General features: G+C 46.2%; 1 protein-coding gene across 44 annotated transcripts in view; it reads left to right on the top strand.

Moving 5' to 3' along the window:
* The window catches only part of MAP2 (microtubule associated protein 2), a 226,684-nt gene that overhangs the window by 112,672 nt on the left and 98,925 nt on the right, over positions 1-15,087 (top strand). For 43 of the 44 annotated variants that reach the window (XM_062602511.1, XM_062602338.1, XM_062602502.1 and 40 more), the window contains one exon: positions 7,977-8,036. The exons of the other annotated variant lie outside the window; for it this stretch is intronic. The gene's annotated coding sequence lies outside the window, so the exon portion shown is untranslated. The remainder of the gene's footprint in view (positions 1-7,976; positions 8,037-15,087) is intronic. 44 annotated transcript variants of the gene reach the window in all.

The raw sequence follows: 15,087 nt of genomic DNA, 5'->3' as shown, positions 1-15,087 counted from the left end.
CAAACTTAAACAGGGGAAGTTTAGGTTGGATATAAGAAGGAAATTCTTTCCTGTTAGGGTGGTGAGGCACTGGAATAGGTTGCCCAGGGAGGTTGTGAATGCTCCATCCCTGGCAATGTTCAAGGCCAGGTTGGACAAAGCCTTGGGTGATACGATTTAGTGTGAGGTGTCCCTGCCCATGGCAGGGGGGTTGGAGCTAGATGATCTTAAGGTCCTTTCCAACCCTAACTATTCTATGATTCTGTGATTCTATAAGATGCTGTCTATGTTGCCTTGGTTAGATTGTGTCTATCCAGAGTATGGAGACGGTACTGATCCTGTCCTCAAGGGCTGCTGGGCTGCTCTCATCCCCTGTCCCCTTCTAAGCCATCTCTCACTTTGGGTTCTTGCTGCAGGCCATGGTGAGGTCTCGGCTGGGGTCTTTGGTGAGCTCTACCTGGCATAGAAGGGAGGCTGGTGCTTGCCAGAGTAGAAGTCCAGTCTGTAGGTATCTTTTGGTGAAAGTACCTGAGAGGCTTCCCCAGAACCTCTGCAGCTGCACAAAGGAGGTGTTTGGTGGACTGTGTGCTGTGGTCTCATTTGGCTGATAACAGTCTGTAGATACTGTTCCTGGGGTGCCTGGCTGGGATGTGCAGGGGGTGATGGAGGGTCTTTCCCTGGGCTCCAGAGGGGCAGATGTGGAGGCAATGACAGCAGGAGAGGGTGTCTGGAAAATCCCCAGAAAAGCAAGCAAAAAGCTTCCATTTGTCAACTACCGAAGGACTTTGGTTTACTTAATTCCCCTTCAGTCTGTGACAGGTGACTTGTGCATTCCAGATTGCTAATGGAGATAAGCAGTTTAGAGGTGATTTAAAAGATAAAAGGTTTAAAGCCTCTGGAGCTTTTGCTCTGCGGACGTATTGTGCATGGGAAGTGCATGTGTTACTGGAACGTGTGTGAAATGGGTCTGTAGTGTGATCATGAGCACAGCAATGTGGCTTGTACCAAAACAGTGCCAGTAAAACTTCCATAAGGAGCCATGGGATGTGGTCAGTGCCCCCCAGACCGCTGCTTGGCTGGGATGCTGTAAACTAGGGAGAAGGAAGGAGCAGAAATACAAAGTATGGGAGTGCTATTTCTGCAGAAATAGGCTGGGAATACCTGCTGGCCTGTGCTGCATCCCCTGCCATGTTTATTCCCAGGTGGAGGTCTTCAGGCAATGTTTTTTTGCCATTTGTATTTGTCTTGGGCATCTCTGGTAGCACATATGCCACAACACCGGAGCCGTGCCTTGGAAGATGTGATCTAGCCAATGTCTTCTGTGCCCCTTCCTTATTTAATCTGGTGCTTTAGGCCTTACTATCTCAAATATATCCATCTCAGTATAAAACTGCAGCTTAAACTGTTACTGTGGGTACCACACAACTGCTTTCTGCTCCTCAAAGTTAACTTTGGAGCCTTTAAAACAGCCAGCGGGTCACAGAAACCTGTGGACTAGTTGTAGGCTAACGTGGCTTTCCCATGCAATCCCAGAGCAGCCTTGAACCCTGAACCTCTTCTCCTGGCATCGTGTAATTTGTGTTAGCAGGCACATTGGGAGAAGGCTGTGCTTGGTTACTGCAAGGTTGTGGAGTTACACCCTGTGTTGCATCAGGGGCAATGCTGGGAGTGTATGTTTGACCTTATTACTAGAGGCAAGAGCTGGTTTTCTCCCTGTCTTGGGCAGTAACCCACTCTTACCCACAGTAAGTTTCAGTCTACAAACCTGTAAAATGGCATTTTATCACCTTTTCATCAGAATCATTTAAAGTTTGCCGCTTACAATAACACCACACTGACAAAAATGTAAACCCAACCCAAGCAAAATAAATGACATTTTAATTGTGTCATGCTTGCATTTCCATCACACCTGAAATACCAAGTTGGCTCTTGGGTATAGGAGGTACTGAGGGAATTTTCTGTCTGCCTAGTACATCACAGGAGAATCTGCAGGATCAACAGAACTGATGTGTTTGAAAAGGATCTTGGAATCACAGAATGGTTTGGGTTGGAAGGGACCTTAGAGATCATCTAGTTCAAACCCCATCCAAGCAAGATCCTCAAGCAAGAGGATGGAGCCAAGCCAATGCAGTAGCTCATGCCTTTTAACCCCTTCTCTTGCATCCCTAAATTCTCAGCTGCAGAAAGCCCCCTTCCCACCCCTTAAGACCACTAGTAATGGTGAAAGACGCCTGTGCTGTCCTGTGGAAGGCAGTTGTTGCAGCTGCCTTGTGTGTCCACCTAAATCCACACCACACATGGGCTATACCTGTATTACAATCCTGGATGATGCAGGGACTCAACACCAGCAGCTGAGAAGATGCCCTCATTGCTGCAGGGTTGGAGTGGTCCCTGGAGCAGCAGTGTCGACAGTGTGGACCCATGGCTGGTCTGTGCTGTGTGCCCACGCCAGGCTCAGCCAGATGTTCAGGCTCCTGTCTGGGCAGTGCATCTCCAGCTTCCCTAAATCCATGCTTAGCAAAGCTGAAATGGCCCTGCCCAGCCATGACTCTTTGTCCCGCCCCAGCTCCTCAGGCCCTCTTCTTCCTTCCTCCCTTCCTCTCCTTTCCCTCCCTCCAGATTAACGTACTGTCTGAGGGAAAGACTCCTATGCTGCCAGTGTGCAGCAGCTTGGCTCTCAGGGCTTTTGTACAGAGATGAAAGGCAGTGCCTGATTTTCTCTGTTGATAGTGTCTGCCATTCATGACTGAGACAGAAAGCCCTCTGCAGTCTTGGCACATCATGGCTTTATTTGCTTGGGAACAGTCTTATTTCAACACGCGCTTTTGGTTTTGCATCCATGAGCTCACTGAAGGCTATGGCTTGTTTTAGAAAGCATTGTTAGTCCAAAACCAGATTAAATGCAGTGTTTAATGAGATGCATGCAGTACCCTTATTCTGAAGAAGGGTTGGGTGTGTCATGTCCGTGTCCCCCCCCCTCCCCGTTCAGTGTTTGACAAGGTCCTTGGCCCTGAGAGGTAGGGGGAATGCAAAGTAATGTCCCAGATGGATAAGTCTTCAGCTCCCTATGGGAGCTCTGGGTGTGTGGTGCTAGACTGAAGTGTGGAAACATGTCTTGTGCTGTGTGATACTGAGGTGAGGACAGTGTGCCCCTCATCGGTGGAAGATTTCACAGTCCCACGTCTTAACTAAGGACTTTCTCCTGCCTACCAACGTGCTGGCTGGGTTGCTGGTTTCTGTTTCACTAAATGACTGTAGCACGCAGTCCTTGTCCAGAAAGGATTCTTGAGTGAGCTTTTCCTCTCCAGCATGTGAAGGTACAGCTTGTGCCCATATAGCGGTTTGATGGGTATCTGAAAGAGATGAGACTTCTTAAAGCAAATGGCAAAAGCTATCATTGCTGTGGCAGCAGTGAGAGCCTTACAGTGGTCCTTCTCCTGGAGGCCACATTCTTCTGTGGATGAAGCCAGCCAGAGCTGCAGCCAGAGGGGGGTGTGTGAAGGAACTCAAAGTGACCTGAGCCAGTCCTGCTTTGCTGACGATCTGAGAAACAACTAGGCCAGCAATTCATTTTGCAAGTCTCTTAAACTATCATAAGGATTTATAAGCACTCATTATACAATAAATTATAGATATAAAATAGCAGGTGGCACATCTTTCAAACAGTATGCAGTAAAATTCATCTTGACAAGACCAGGAAAACAGCCCCCAGACCTATCTTCACTGAGCAACTACAAAGGAAGTAAGTTGTGGTGAAGAGAAATGGAGTGTTAATGACAGGACTGTGCCAGTAGTCATGGCAAAATGCCTCGGCAGTAATTGTCATCAGAGCCATTTCTTTCCCTGCTATTTATGAAATCAGATACATTATCAGAGACACCATTTATAAAGCCCAGACACCATGTATTTTCATCAAATGTACCAATTGTTTCCATCTCTGAGGTTCCTGAAACAAACCCCCTTAGGGTCCTAGCTGGGCTGCTCTATGCAAGCTGTGAAAATATTGATGTACTCATTTTATCCTTTGCTTTCCTTCTCTGTTTCCTTTCTTTATTCCTTACTTACTGGCAGCCACTAATGTAGCCGAGTTACTTTTGTGTTAAGAGGGTGAGAAAACTGTTTCCTCCCAAGCCAGCTATGCTGACACTGCTTACCTCAACTTCCCATAAATGATTGAGCAGTGTCTCCTGCCTTCAGAGTATTTCAGGCTCCAATTACCATGTTTCTTGGATGCTGAGAGAGCATTTAATTTTCCCCATCTCCTCCTCAGGGTCGTACCCACCCTGCCTCTTGTCTCCTCTGCCTTCATGGCTGTGAGCTGCTCAGACTAGCAGTTAGCATCCCCAGGATGCTTTTCCCCATGAATAGATTTTCTCGATTTGTGAGGCTTTGTTTTAAACTACTGAAACCTTTGAAGTGGATATTACAGTGAGAGGAGATTGCTGTAGTCACTGGGTGAGCAGTGGGAATGCTCATCCAGTGAGCTGGCATCAATGCTGAGAGTGGCAGTGGACTCTTGATTCTGGAGTTAAGGCAGCATCCTACTGCAGTCCTTCTGCAATTTTTGGGCCGTGTCTGCAGGCAGGGTAAGCTACTGACTTCTGCTCATGGTCAGCAGTTTACACCAGCAGAACCTGGCCTCTGGATGACCTCCTTTAGCTGTAGTGCTTGGAAGACCTTTGCTCTCCACATCAACACCAGCTGGGAAAGCATGGGGGGGCATAGAAAGTAGGAAGGAGGAGGAGAGTGTACTCTAAAAGGAAAAGCTATGTGGAAAGCTTTGGTGCTAATGGATCAGATCCATTTGCAGCCTTAGTATTTGCAGACTAATGTGTGTAAAATGCATTGTTGGGCAGAGCACTAAATGCTTAAAAGTAATTTGTGGCAATTTAGGTTTTAACCGTTGCTTGCACACCGCTCTGAGGGAATACGTAGCAAAAAACAGGCTCCCGCTTGGGAGAGTTTCTCTTAACTATGCAGTTGGGCAGGGGCTTGGTGAAGCCAATGGAACTGTGCAAGGCAGGGTCAGGGCCTCAGGTAGATGGGCTGACCCCTCAGGATAACAGCACAGCTCTTTTCTGAGGGGAAGAAGTGGAACAGCTTAGGAAGAGTATGCGCTTGGTCCTTACTATTTTCATCACAGATAACTGTGCAGAATGGGTGTGTTGTTGGATGGGTGATCCAGGAGTCTTTGGAAAAGTCCCCCAGAAGGAAAGAAAGGGAAACAGCTCCTTGTAAAATACAGATATATTCTTTATTTGAATAAAATGTATAAATTTATCAAGCCAGGGTGGTTTTTAAAGTTTAATCGAGGAGAAACAGGAGTAGGTGTATGTTAGTGAAGAATAGTTGCAAATACCTTGTGTATAAAAGCAAGACTTAGTCCTCTGTTGTGTGTGTATATATATGCACTTTGTGTTTTTTTTTCTATCAGTTTTTATAGGTAGATGTCAAAGTGTTTAACAAAAAGAAGGAAATGTAATCCCTGATATACACAACAGGGTAAGTAGGATGCAGTCAGTGACATGCTCTACACACAGGAAGAGGCAGAATAAACAGGTACCTGTATCCATTTGATGCTAGGTCACAGTGCATCCAGCCTAGAGCTGTCTAGACCTGCGTAAGTCTGCATCAGCAGAAACCTGTACATGTTCTTCAGTGAAAGAAAATGCATTCTGAGTCTGTGAATGAGACTTCAGCAAGGTTTCTGCATTGTGATAAGCTTGCATGATCTTGATAAAGGTTTCCATATCCAAGATTGAAGGGTCTTCTGATGGCAGCTTCGGGTTAGGAGTGATAATCAGCTTGTCCGTAGTGTGCCCTGTCCCTGGGAAGGGCAATGCTTGGAGCAGCCCAGGTGCTGCTCCTGGCTCTGGTGCATCAGCAAGCCAGCATTTTCCTTCATCAAAGCTTGAAGCTTTTCTAAAGACTGTGCCAATTTCAATGACTTTCTTACTGGGGTAGGTTCTTCAGCAGCTTCTGTCTGAAGAAAGAGGGTTGGGGAGTACAGCAAACAAGAAGCCCTTCCTAGCACATTCTGTACTGCAGTTATTGGAAGATGCTCACAAGAAGTCAAAAACCCCATTCATGCATGTGGTGCCAGGTTCTGACCAGGCACTTGAATGTTAACTTCTTGCTTCCTAGACAACTGCCCCAAGCATGGAGCTGTTGGCTCCTTGGTGTGTGGGGGTCTCTAATCTGTTTTCTAGGGGAAGATTCTTTGAACCATCTCATTTTCTTCCTGGTCAGCAAGAGGTGGAAATGCTGATTACAGCTGTCCCCAGCAAATTCCTGGGGCATCAAAACCGCCTCTCGCTTCTGGCTTCTCTGTTTTGTTTGTCTGGTATTTTTCGTATTCTGCTACTGGCTAAAGTCACATTTATTGCAGTAAACCTTTAGCAGAGGGGTTTCAGTTCAGCCTATTAGAGTGCATGTTTAAGGTCCTTTCCAGCACAAACCATTCTGTGGTTCTATGTTCAATGGCAGTAGACAGTGCGAAAGCACAAAGCAGAATTTTTGATGTCAGAATGCCATCTGATCATCGGGCACACATGCTGCAGGTGTGTCTATCTTTCTGTTAGTGTTCCTGTTGAATGCTTCTGTCTCCTGCTATTACCTCTGCCAAGAGGCGAGCATCTGCCTCCCCTGTTTCTGGCTCCATGGCATTGCTTTGCACCAGTGACACATCAGAGGGCTGTTGGGATGCCGAGTGCTCAGCACTCAGCTGTCGAGAGCTTCGATCTTTTTGCTGAGCCAGAGCAAATTTAATTAGCTTATTTTAACATTCCTCGTCACCCTGCAGGGGGGTAGCATTGATGCTGACTGGAGCCTCATCTCCACATAGCTCACTTAGTGTAACTAATTATTCCCTGTAAGTGAACGGTGCACTCTGATAACAGCCTCTGCAGTAAGGTGGAGCAGTCGCTTCCTGTTTATTTGCTGTCAGAACCATCTGAAACCTTCCTCCTTCAAGGCAGCAAAATCTTTCCATTCCTGCTGGTTGTTAACTGGTTGTTAACTGGGCAAACTGGTGGAAAGCTGTAGTTAGCACAGCCCCATGCCAGTGACATGGTGTAGGCAAGGAGAGTAACTCAGTGTCGAAGGATGAGAGTCCAAGCTTGGAAACAGGAAAGGTGTGAACTCCATCTTAAGGTTGCTTCCCTTTGTGTATATGCATTATGATTCTCTTTAATTCCATACTTCTATCTTATTTTTCCTCACTACCTTAATCCTATCCTTGTTTTTAACTTGGTTTTAGTCATGTATTCCTCACTAATCTGGTTCTTGGAAATGCCTGGCCTGCTCTTGCTGAACCTTTAAAAGAAATAACTCCCAAAGAGAAGCATTAGCTTGAGTCAGGTATCATATACTGGGAATTAAGTTCTGCACGATTAAAAGCAGCACAGTTACAAGCGTCTGAGAGGGTACTTAGGGGATACTCAAAGATACATGTGGCAAAAAGGCCCTCTGCTCTACAAGTGAGGCAAGAGAAGCAGCTTTAAGAAGAAAATGGAGGAGTTCCCTGCACTGATATTTTTGGGTGCTGGGAAGTCAGTGAGGGACTCCTGATCTTATTCCATTACTTTCTGGGCATCTTGGCAGACGCTTTCCTTGTTCCTGCCTGAGATGCTCCTGCAGCAGAAGCTGTAAATTTAGCAGCCTGCCAGGTCTCCCAGTGGAGAGAGGCTGGCTTGGGGGTGTGCTCCATTTGCCTTCCCTGAATCCAGGGAAGGTGGCATTTTGAAGCCATTGCCAGCTTTTCTTAGGGAAAGCCTAAGGATTTAGCAGCTCCTTGGTGGTCCTGAAGCAGGCTGGACATAACAGGGATCTGAATTAATGCATCTCTAGTGAGCCTTGGGAAGCAAAGCTGAGAGGAAAAGGCTGGAACGTAAGTGTACACATTTACAGCATCTTGTAGTCCTCATAGTGTTGAGTTTATGCGAAATTCACTGAACAGAGACTAAATAGAGCATGTTTTTTTCTCTATTTCGTTATAGGAACAGAGAGTTTCCCTTGTTTAAGAACCAGACACAGCATCCTATCATCTGCTTAACCAGGTATGACCTTTTTACTTGTTGGCATAGTTTCACAAGGAGGCTGCTTCAACAGACCAAGGAGGCTTGAGAAAAGAGCAAAAAGAAAACTCCTCTGGCTTCTGGAGCACTTTATTCTTCTGGGGTTGGTTCCTGCTTTTGTAGCCACTGTACCCATTGCAAAAGCAGCTGTCTTCTTGCTTTTGGCTTAGCAAGAACTTGCTTACAACTCCAGGTGGAAAGGGCCTAAGATGGTGTTGACACAAGGACAGAGCAGCTGAGATTGGTGATGGTGTTGCTGCGCAGTGCTCTGATGTGTCTTGTCCCGCCATTGCAGTGAGTTGCACCACAGAAAAAAGAACAGTGGCAGAGTACAGGCAAGCACAATACTGCCTCAGCTGCAGAATTGGAATTGATTGGATTAGATCAAAGAAATTCACTTTTTCTCTGCTTTGGAAGAGGAAAAACTTTCAGGAGACCCCTGTCTCAGCAGGCTGAAAACAAGAGTTAGAGAGATCACGTGCTGCCTGCGTCATTTGTTTTGCCAGTGTTTCTGTATGCATGGGTATTCATTTCAGTTTGATTTACAAGTGAACATAGCTTCTGTTCTCACAAGCATCAGTTTGAAATGCTAAAGACAGAATACTGAACTTCAGCAAATGGGAATGGAGTTTTATTGGCAGACAATATATGAAGCATAAGGAAGAAATACAGGAGGGCAGTGTAAGGTGAAAAACTGCCCGAGTTCCTGCTGTTGTAACTTTACTTAGGCAGGGTCGGGTTAAATACTGCCGTTCTTTTGGGGTGAAATGTGTTTGCTCTGGCCTTACAACAAAGGCGAAACAAAAAGGTTTCAGTGAGCTCAGAAGATGCCTGTAGAAGCTCATGGAGAGTGAGATGTAGGGCATAATGGGATGGTGGTCCCCTTCCCAGGATCTCCTCTCAGCTCAGCAAGCTAGAGGAGGTTCAGACACTTCATGAGCACCATGAACACACACACACACACACAATTAATTATTCAAGTAGTCTGTGCCATGCTTCGGAGGCTGCTGAGATGCTTTATGAGGAAAGAATGGAAAGATGAAGCACAGCCGTAAAGGGAGGCAGGGTGGTACTGCAGAATGAAACCAACATAATAGTGTGTGATCTGGGATCTGTGTGTACATGCATGGATGCGCTTGTGTGTGTACGTATCGGGTACAAAGGCTGGTTTTATACTTCCTGAGCTTTTATAAGCCCATAAATCTGTTTCCTGGCCAGCTCCTAGTTTACTTCTGCACACAGTCTCTCCTGGCTCTGTGAATCTCTGTGATTCTGAGGGAAATGGAGATCAAGAATCAGATTTGGCCCTCTAAGTTTTTAGGCTGTATAAAGCACACACACAAGTACAATTTTCACCTCTGAACTCTTCTCTCTCTCTCACAAGCCATGGCTTGCTGTGGCTGTGGGAGTCAAGATAAATACTGTGTGTGCAAGCCTGTCCTATCCCTGAGACACGTGCTGCTGGCATTCCTGAGGTTTAAGGTGCCTTTTGTTGTGGCACTGAGTTTCAGTACTACTCCTTCTCTTGGGAAGCATAGCACAAGCAGCCCAGCAGTGTGGGAAGGAATACAGGAGGGCAGGAGCTGCCCTAGAGGCAGCTGTCCCACTGAGCACCATCCCAGTGTGCCCACAGGATCCTGCACACTTCAGGAATTTTCCCATGGCCCCAAAAAACCCTTGTACTAAATGAGGGATTAAATTAGCCTGTAATACTTCAAGTAATGGGCAGTTTTACTGCAGTCACCTCTTCTCCACTGCTAATATTCAGCTGGCAATAAAGTAAATTTTCAGACATCAACTGTGCAAAGCTTAAATTGTCTCTGCAGGTCCCATCTCTAACTGACATTGCTCTTGAAATACAAAAGTACTGACTGTGGAGTGCCCTGTGGTGCTGCTGGGATGCCACGGGCAGTTAAAGTGGGCAAGTCTGAAATGGAAGCAGCCAGCATGGCTTCACTAAGGGGAAATCCTGCCTGATCAGTTTGGTGGCATTCTACGATGGGGCTACAGAACTGATGGGCAGGGGTAGAGCAGTTGATGTCATCTACCTGGACCTGTGCAAAGTGTTTGACACTGTCCCACACGGCATCCTTGTCTCTAAATTGGAGAGACATCAATTTGATGGATGGACCACTCGGTGGATAAAGAACTGGCTGGATGGCCGCACACAAAGAGTTGTGGTCAATGGCTCAATGTCCGGCTGGAGACCAGTAACGAGTGGTGTCCCTCAGGGATTGGTGTTGGCACCGGTCCTGTTCAACATCTTTGTCGCTGACATGGACAGTGGGATTGAGTGCACCCTCAGCAAGTTTGCCGATGACACCAAGCTGTGTGGTTCGGTTGATACCCTGAAGGGAAGGAATGCCATCCAGAGGGAGGTGGACATGCTTGTGAGGTGGGCTGATACCAACCTCATGAGGTTTAACCATGCCAAGTGCAAGGTCCTACACCTGGGTCAGAGCAATCCCAGGCACAGCTACAGGTTGGGCAGAGAAGAGATTCAGAGCAGCCTTGAGGAGAAGGACTTGGGGTGTTGGTCGATGAGAAAATGAACATGAGCCGGCTTCAGTGTGCACTTGCAGTATCCTGCATCAAAAGGAGCGTGACCAGCAGGTCGAAGGAGGTGATCCTGCCCCTCTACTCTGCTCTCGTGAGACCTCACTTGAAGCATTGTGTGCAGTTCTGGTGTCCTCAGCATAAAAAGGACATGGAACTGTTGAAACAAGTCCAGAGGAGGCCACGAGGATGATCAGGGGACTGGAGCACCTCCTGTATGAAGACAGGCTGAGGAAGTTGGGGCTGTTCAGCCTGGAGAAGAGAAGGCTGCGTGGAGACCTCATAGCAGCCTTCCAGTATCTGAAGGGGGCCTATAGGGATGCTGGGGAGGGACTATTTATTAGAGACTGTAGGGACAGGACAAGGGGTAATGGGTTCAAACTTAAACAGGGGAAGTTTAGATTGGATATAAGGCAGAAGTTCTTTCCTGTTAGGGTGGTGAGGCACTGGAATGGGTTGCCCAGAGAGGTTGTGAATCCTCCATCCCTGGTGGTGTTCAAGGCCAGGCTGGACAGAGCCTTGTGTGGCATGGTTTAGTGTGAGGTGTCCCTGCCCATGGCAGGGGGGGGGTTGGAACTTGATGATCTTAAGGTCCTTTCCAACCCTAACTATTCTATGACTCTATGAAAATATGGAAATCAGAACTAGCATTTTCTGCACAGAGTCACTGCATCAGTGGCTAGGAGATAAAAACAGGTTACAGTGTCTTGTAAGCATTGCTGTCTGTTCTGTGTCCCGTTGTCTCTGTAGTGACTAAAAGTAACAGTGGAAACTAGCAGTGGAAATAATGTACTGCAGGTGAGTGATGGGAAAGTTGTGATAAATGAGGTAGGGACTCAGGTGAAGGAGGATGTCACGTTGCCTCCTGTGTGAGAGCATCCCCCAAGGCTGGGCTGTTGCATGTGGAGGAGGAGTACCAGAACCAGCAAGGTGGCACAGAGGGCTCACATGCCTCTCAGCTGGGGTGCTAGTACAGCCTGTTTGGAGCTGAGGGCTTGGCTTTGGAAGTGTTATGGCATTCTCTGATGGTGTGGGTTTAGTGCCAATGCTTCTGGGGCTGATGCAGTGACTTTTCATGCTGGTCACTGAGCCCTGTGATGCCCTGCACACCGTGAACAAAATCAGTATCTCCTGACATGACCTTTTCACTGGGCTGGTTTTATTAAGGCCCTCTACAAAAGGAAGGTCCCAAGACAATTTGCTCACCTGGGCACGGCCTAGGCCTAGTGTGGGGATGTTTTCTATGCAGGAGGAGGGACTCGCCCTCTAAAGGCTCTGTCACATTGAGATTCCTAATAGTGTTGAGTAACGCATAAGTGTTACTTACGCTGCTTTTTCTACTTTCAACCTAGGGATGCTCAGAAGGAGAGCACATATATGGGGTTAGTGCTTGGCAGCAGCCATACTGAGCACAGGCTTGAAGACAGCAGGAGGCCAAGGAGGACATGCAGTGTACTCAGGGAGAGCATGGGTGCATCAATATTTTGTTCAGTTAAGTCGGAACCTCTTCACTAGGAGCACATCTTGCATGAGTTCTGAGGAGAGATGAGTGTACTTTAAATGACTACAGTTTAAATACACTTTAGCTTGTATTTCAGACTTAGAGATTTCCCTCGCTGTTGGTTGAAAGTTAACATTGTACAGAAAGGTGTCAGTGAGCAATGGTTAGAACAGTTTTTAGGAGAAGGGATGTGAACTCATACTTGCTAGAAGGATTTCTTGTAGTACCTGCAGGTGGAGTGTTGTCTTGATTTCTGGAGAGTCAAAAGCTCATTGGTTTATAATCAACCTGTCTCTTTACTCCTTTCTTGTGATTATCTTAATAACCATTATCTGCAACTTCTTCCGTTTGAAAACACCTGTTTTGAACATAAGCCATAAAGGCAAAACACTGTGTTACTTGTTTTTATCAACTATCAAAGGTGGTATTTGCCGCATTTTGAAAGGATTCAGGCAGGGTTGTCAAGCAGCGGAAAGGAAGGAGAATGTCCTGTCACTAGTAAATCATGATGATGGTAGTGGTGGTGTTAGTAATAATCCTACCTAGCAGGCTGAGTCACTGGTAGGTGCTTGCCACTTGTTTACAGCCAAGAAGGAACACTGTTCAGGCAGGAATTGACAGGCAGACGTTATATGACATGCTGCAGCTTTTAGTAAACATCTCTCCAACCCCTTGGACGCAAGAGGTGACCTAGAGGGAAATGTCACTCTTCCTTTCCTCTCTGCAGTAATGAACAAAGGAGCTTAGTTTTTGAGGAAAAGATTGCTAAGTAAGGGGAACTGGACTGTTCTGTGTTGCAGGTAGTGCTTGATGCCTTTGTCAGGCTCAAGAGCCAACCCCAGTGCTGAGCTTTTCCATTCCTGGGCGGTGTTGAAGTGTCTTTATAGAAGGAAGGAATTAATGCAAGATGAAGGTGAACCTGCTCAAAAAGCCTCCTCCAGTGACCTGCCCTACCACGCACCCCATTTATCTCCACAGCAAGCCCTGCTGCTGCCTAAAGCCACCTTTGTCTTTCTACTACTGAGTTCTACTGAACTTCCCTTGGAAATGTGGTTCTGGGTGGTGTCAGGACTTGGATGCAGCATACAGGGATGTGCTGTCACCTGTCAGCACTGAGAGTGCTGCATGGCAAAGCCCTTGTGAATAAAAGGAACCCGTTCTCGCTTGATAACTGTAAATGGCTTTGTAGTGCCACCAAATGCCTAAGCATGTGCTAGGAGACTCGGGCTAAGACTTAAGCCTGAGGTGTGTGTGCTTAAGCAGTTGTGTTAGTAAACACGGTTTTGAAAGAGATAGTGGGAGTAATGGGAGTGCTCTGAACATTCTCGGGGGGGAGTTTGGGAGAGGCACAGATTCATTTGTCTTGAGGAGTGAGGCTTATGAGAAGAACAGATGTTTGAATCATAATGTTCTTTCCAGCATAGTTGATGAAAGAAAACTCTTCATAATCGTGACCAGAAAGCACTCAAGTTGTCATCCTTGAAATGAGTCATTTTTTTCCCCTCGTTTCTAAACCCTCTGAGGCTTTGGTCCCTTCCGAAGCAGGAAGTTATAATTCAGCCTGCTCTCTGGCCATGACACATTGGCAGCTGCAGGAATTATGCAGGGAGAGGGATATCATAGGCTGTGCAATTCATGTACAAGTGAAGTCTTCACGTGAAAAGGGAGATCCTGTTCTCCATTGCTTTCCAAACCATTCTCGAGCTCTAAATCAAGAGGCTTCAGGGTGCTTTTGTAGTAAAATGGTAAGATTGCCTGTTGCCATGTCTGTGTGGGATAGCTGGTGTAGGCTGCAAGGCACTGGTCCTTTCTCAGCTATTAATTCATAATGTTACCTGTACCTACAGCTGTAAGATTTTTCTTAATAACAACTCCTTGGTATCCTTATTTTAGTTACAACTTCTTTTGTGCAAAAACATTTAATTTGCTTGCTTGCAGAATTATTCTTCCTTCAGTTTTGCTGCTAAAAATCTTAAGAACGCAGGCAAATTCTGTTTCATTTTATGAGTTTAATGAAAGCAGAATTAGACACAAGAGGGTTAAGTCTGGGGTTAATGGCAGCATGCCTGGCAACTACTACTGTCTGCAACAGCTTTTGCTGTGATTCTTGCTAATGCTCCGTGATTCATTGCTGTAGCTGCCATAATAGTAATAACTAGGTGTCCAAGTCTGGGTTAGATCACTGTTGTGTTAAATGCTGCGTGCTGAAACAGCAGGGTTGTTCCAGACCCGTAGGAGCTTACAGTCGAGTCTACAAAGAGGCATGGAGGTGTAAGCAGCCACCATGCTGGCGAGATGCTCTTTGTCAGTGTAATTAGTAGCTTAGAGACTGTGTAGCTCATGCTGGGAAATTGTAGTTGGAAAACCATGCTTAACGTGATGCAGTTCACCTGGGACACATCAACGTGAAAGCACATACATTGTGCAGCTAACAAGGGATCTAATCCTATTTTACTTAGGGTTTTTTTTTTTACTTAAGATCCAATGTATTATGAGTTGTAAAATACATGAGGTCAGCTTCATCTCTAGTCTGTCTCTGTTGTTCTAGAATGCTTCCATTGGGAATATTTTTCTCCCTAATATAGCATAAGTCTGGTTACTAACACAGCTCGGTATTTCTGCATGTTGGCCAGTGTACCAAGTAACAGAAATGGACAAAATAGTTCAGCTCCATGAAAAACTAATTTAAACCTTGGCCTTAAAATGGAATTAGATCCACCCTGCCCCTTCCCCCCCCCCCCCCAGGTTCTGAATGTTTAGATATCTGGCTTCAGCTAGCAATAGAACTGCCAAATTAAGATAAGAAAAGCTATTCTTTTCTGGTCTGAGTGAGTAGGATCTTATAAAGTCATGAAAATGCCTTGTCTCACAATCTGAAATGTATCTTTCAGAGCAGACCTGTACTTTGAGATGCCTGGAGTCAAGTCGTCTTCTTGGTTTGAGTTCAGCTCACTGCTGGTGGTGGTTGTGCCAGTT

The sequence above is a fragment of the Pezoporus occidentalis genome, unplaced genomic scaffold (genome assembly GCF_034315485.1).
Source record: "Pezoporus occidentalis ecotype Australia unplaced genomic scaffold, CSIRO_AGI_Poc_V1 ctg118, whole genome shotgun sequence".
In the NCBI taxonomy this organism is placed as follows: Eukaryota; Metazoa; Chordata; class Aves; order Psittaciformes; family Psittacidae; genus Pezoporus; species Pezoporus occidentalis.
The sequence above is the reverse complement of the archived record's forward strand: the minus strand, read 5'-3'. Positions and strand labels throughout refer to the sequence as shown.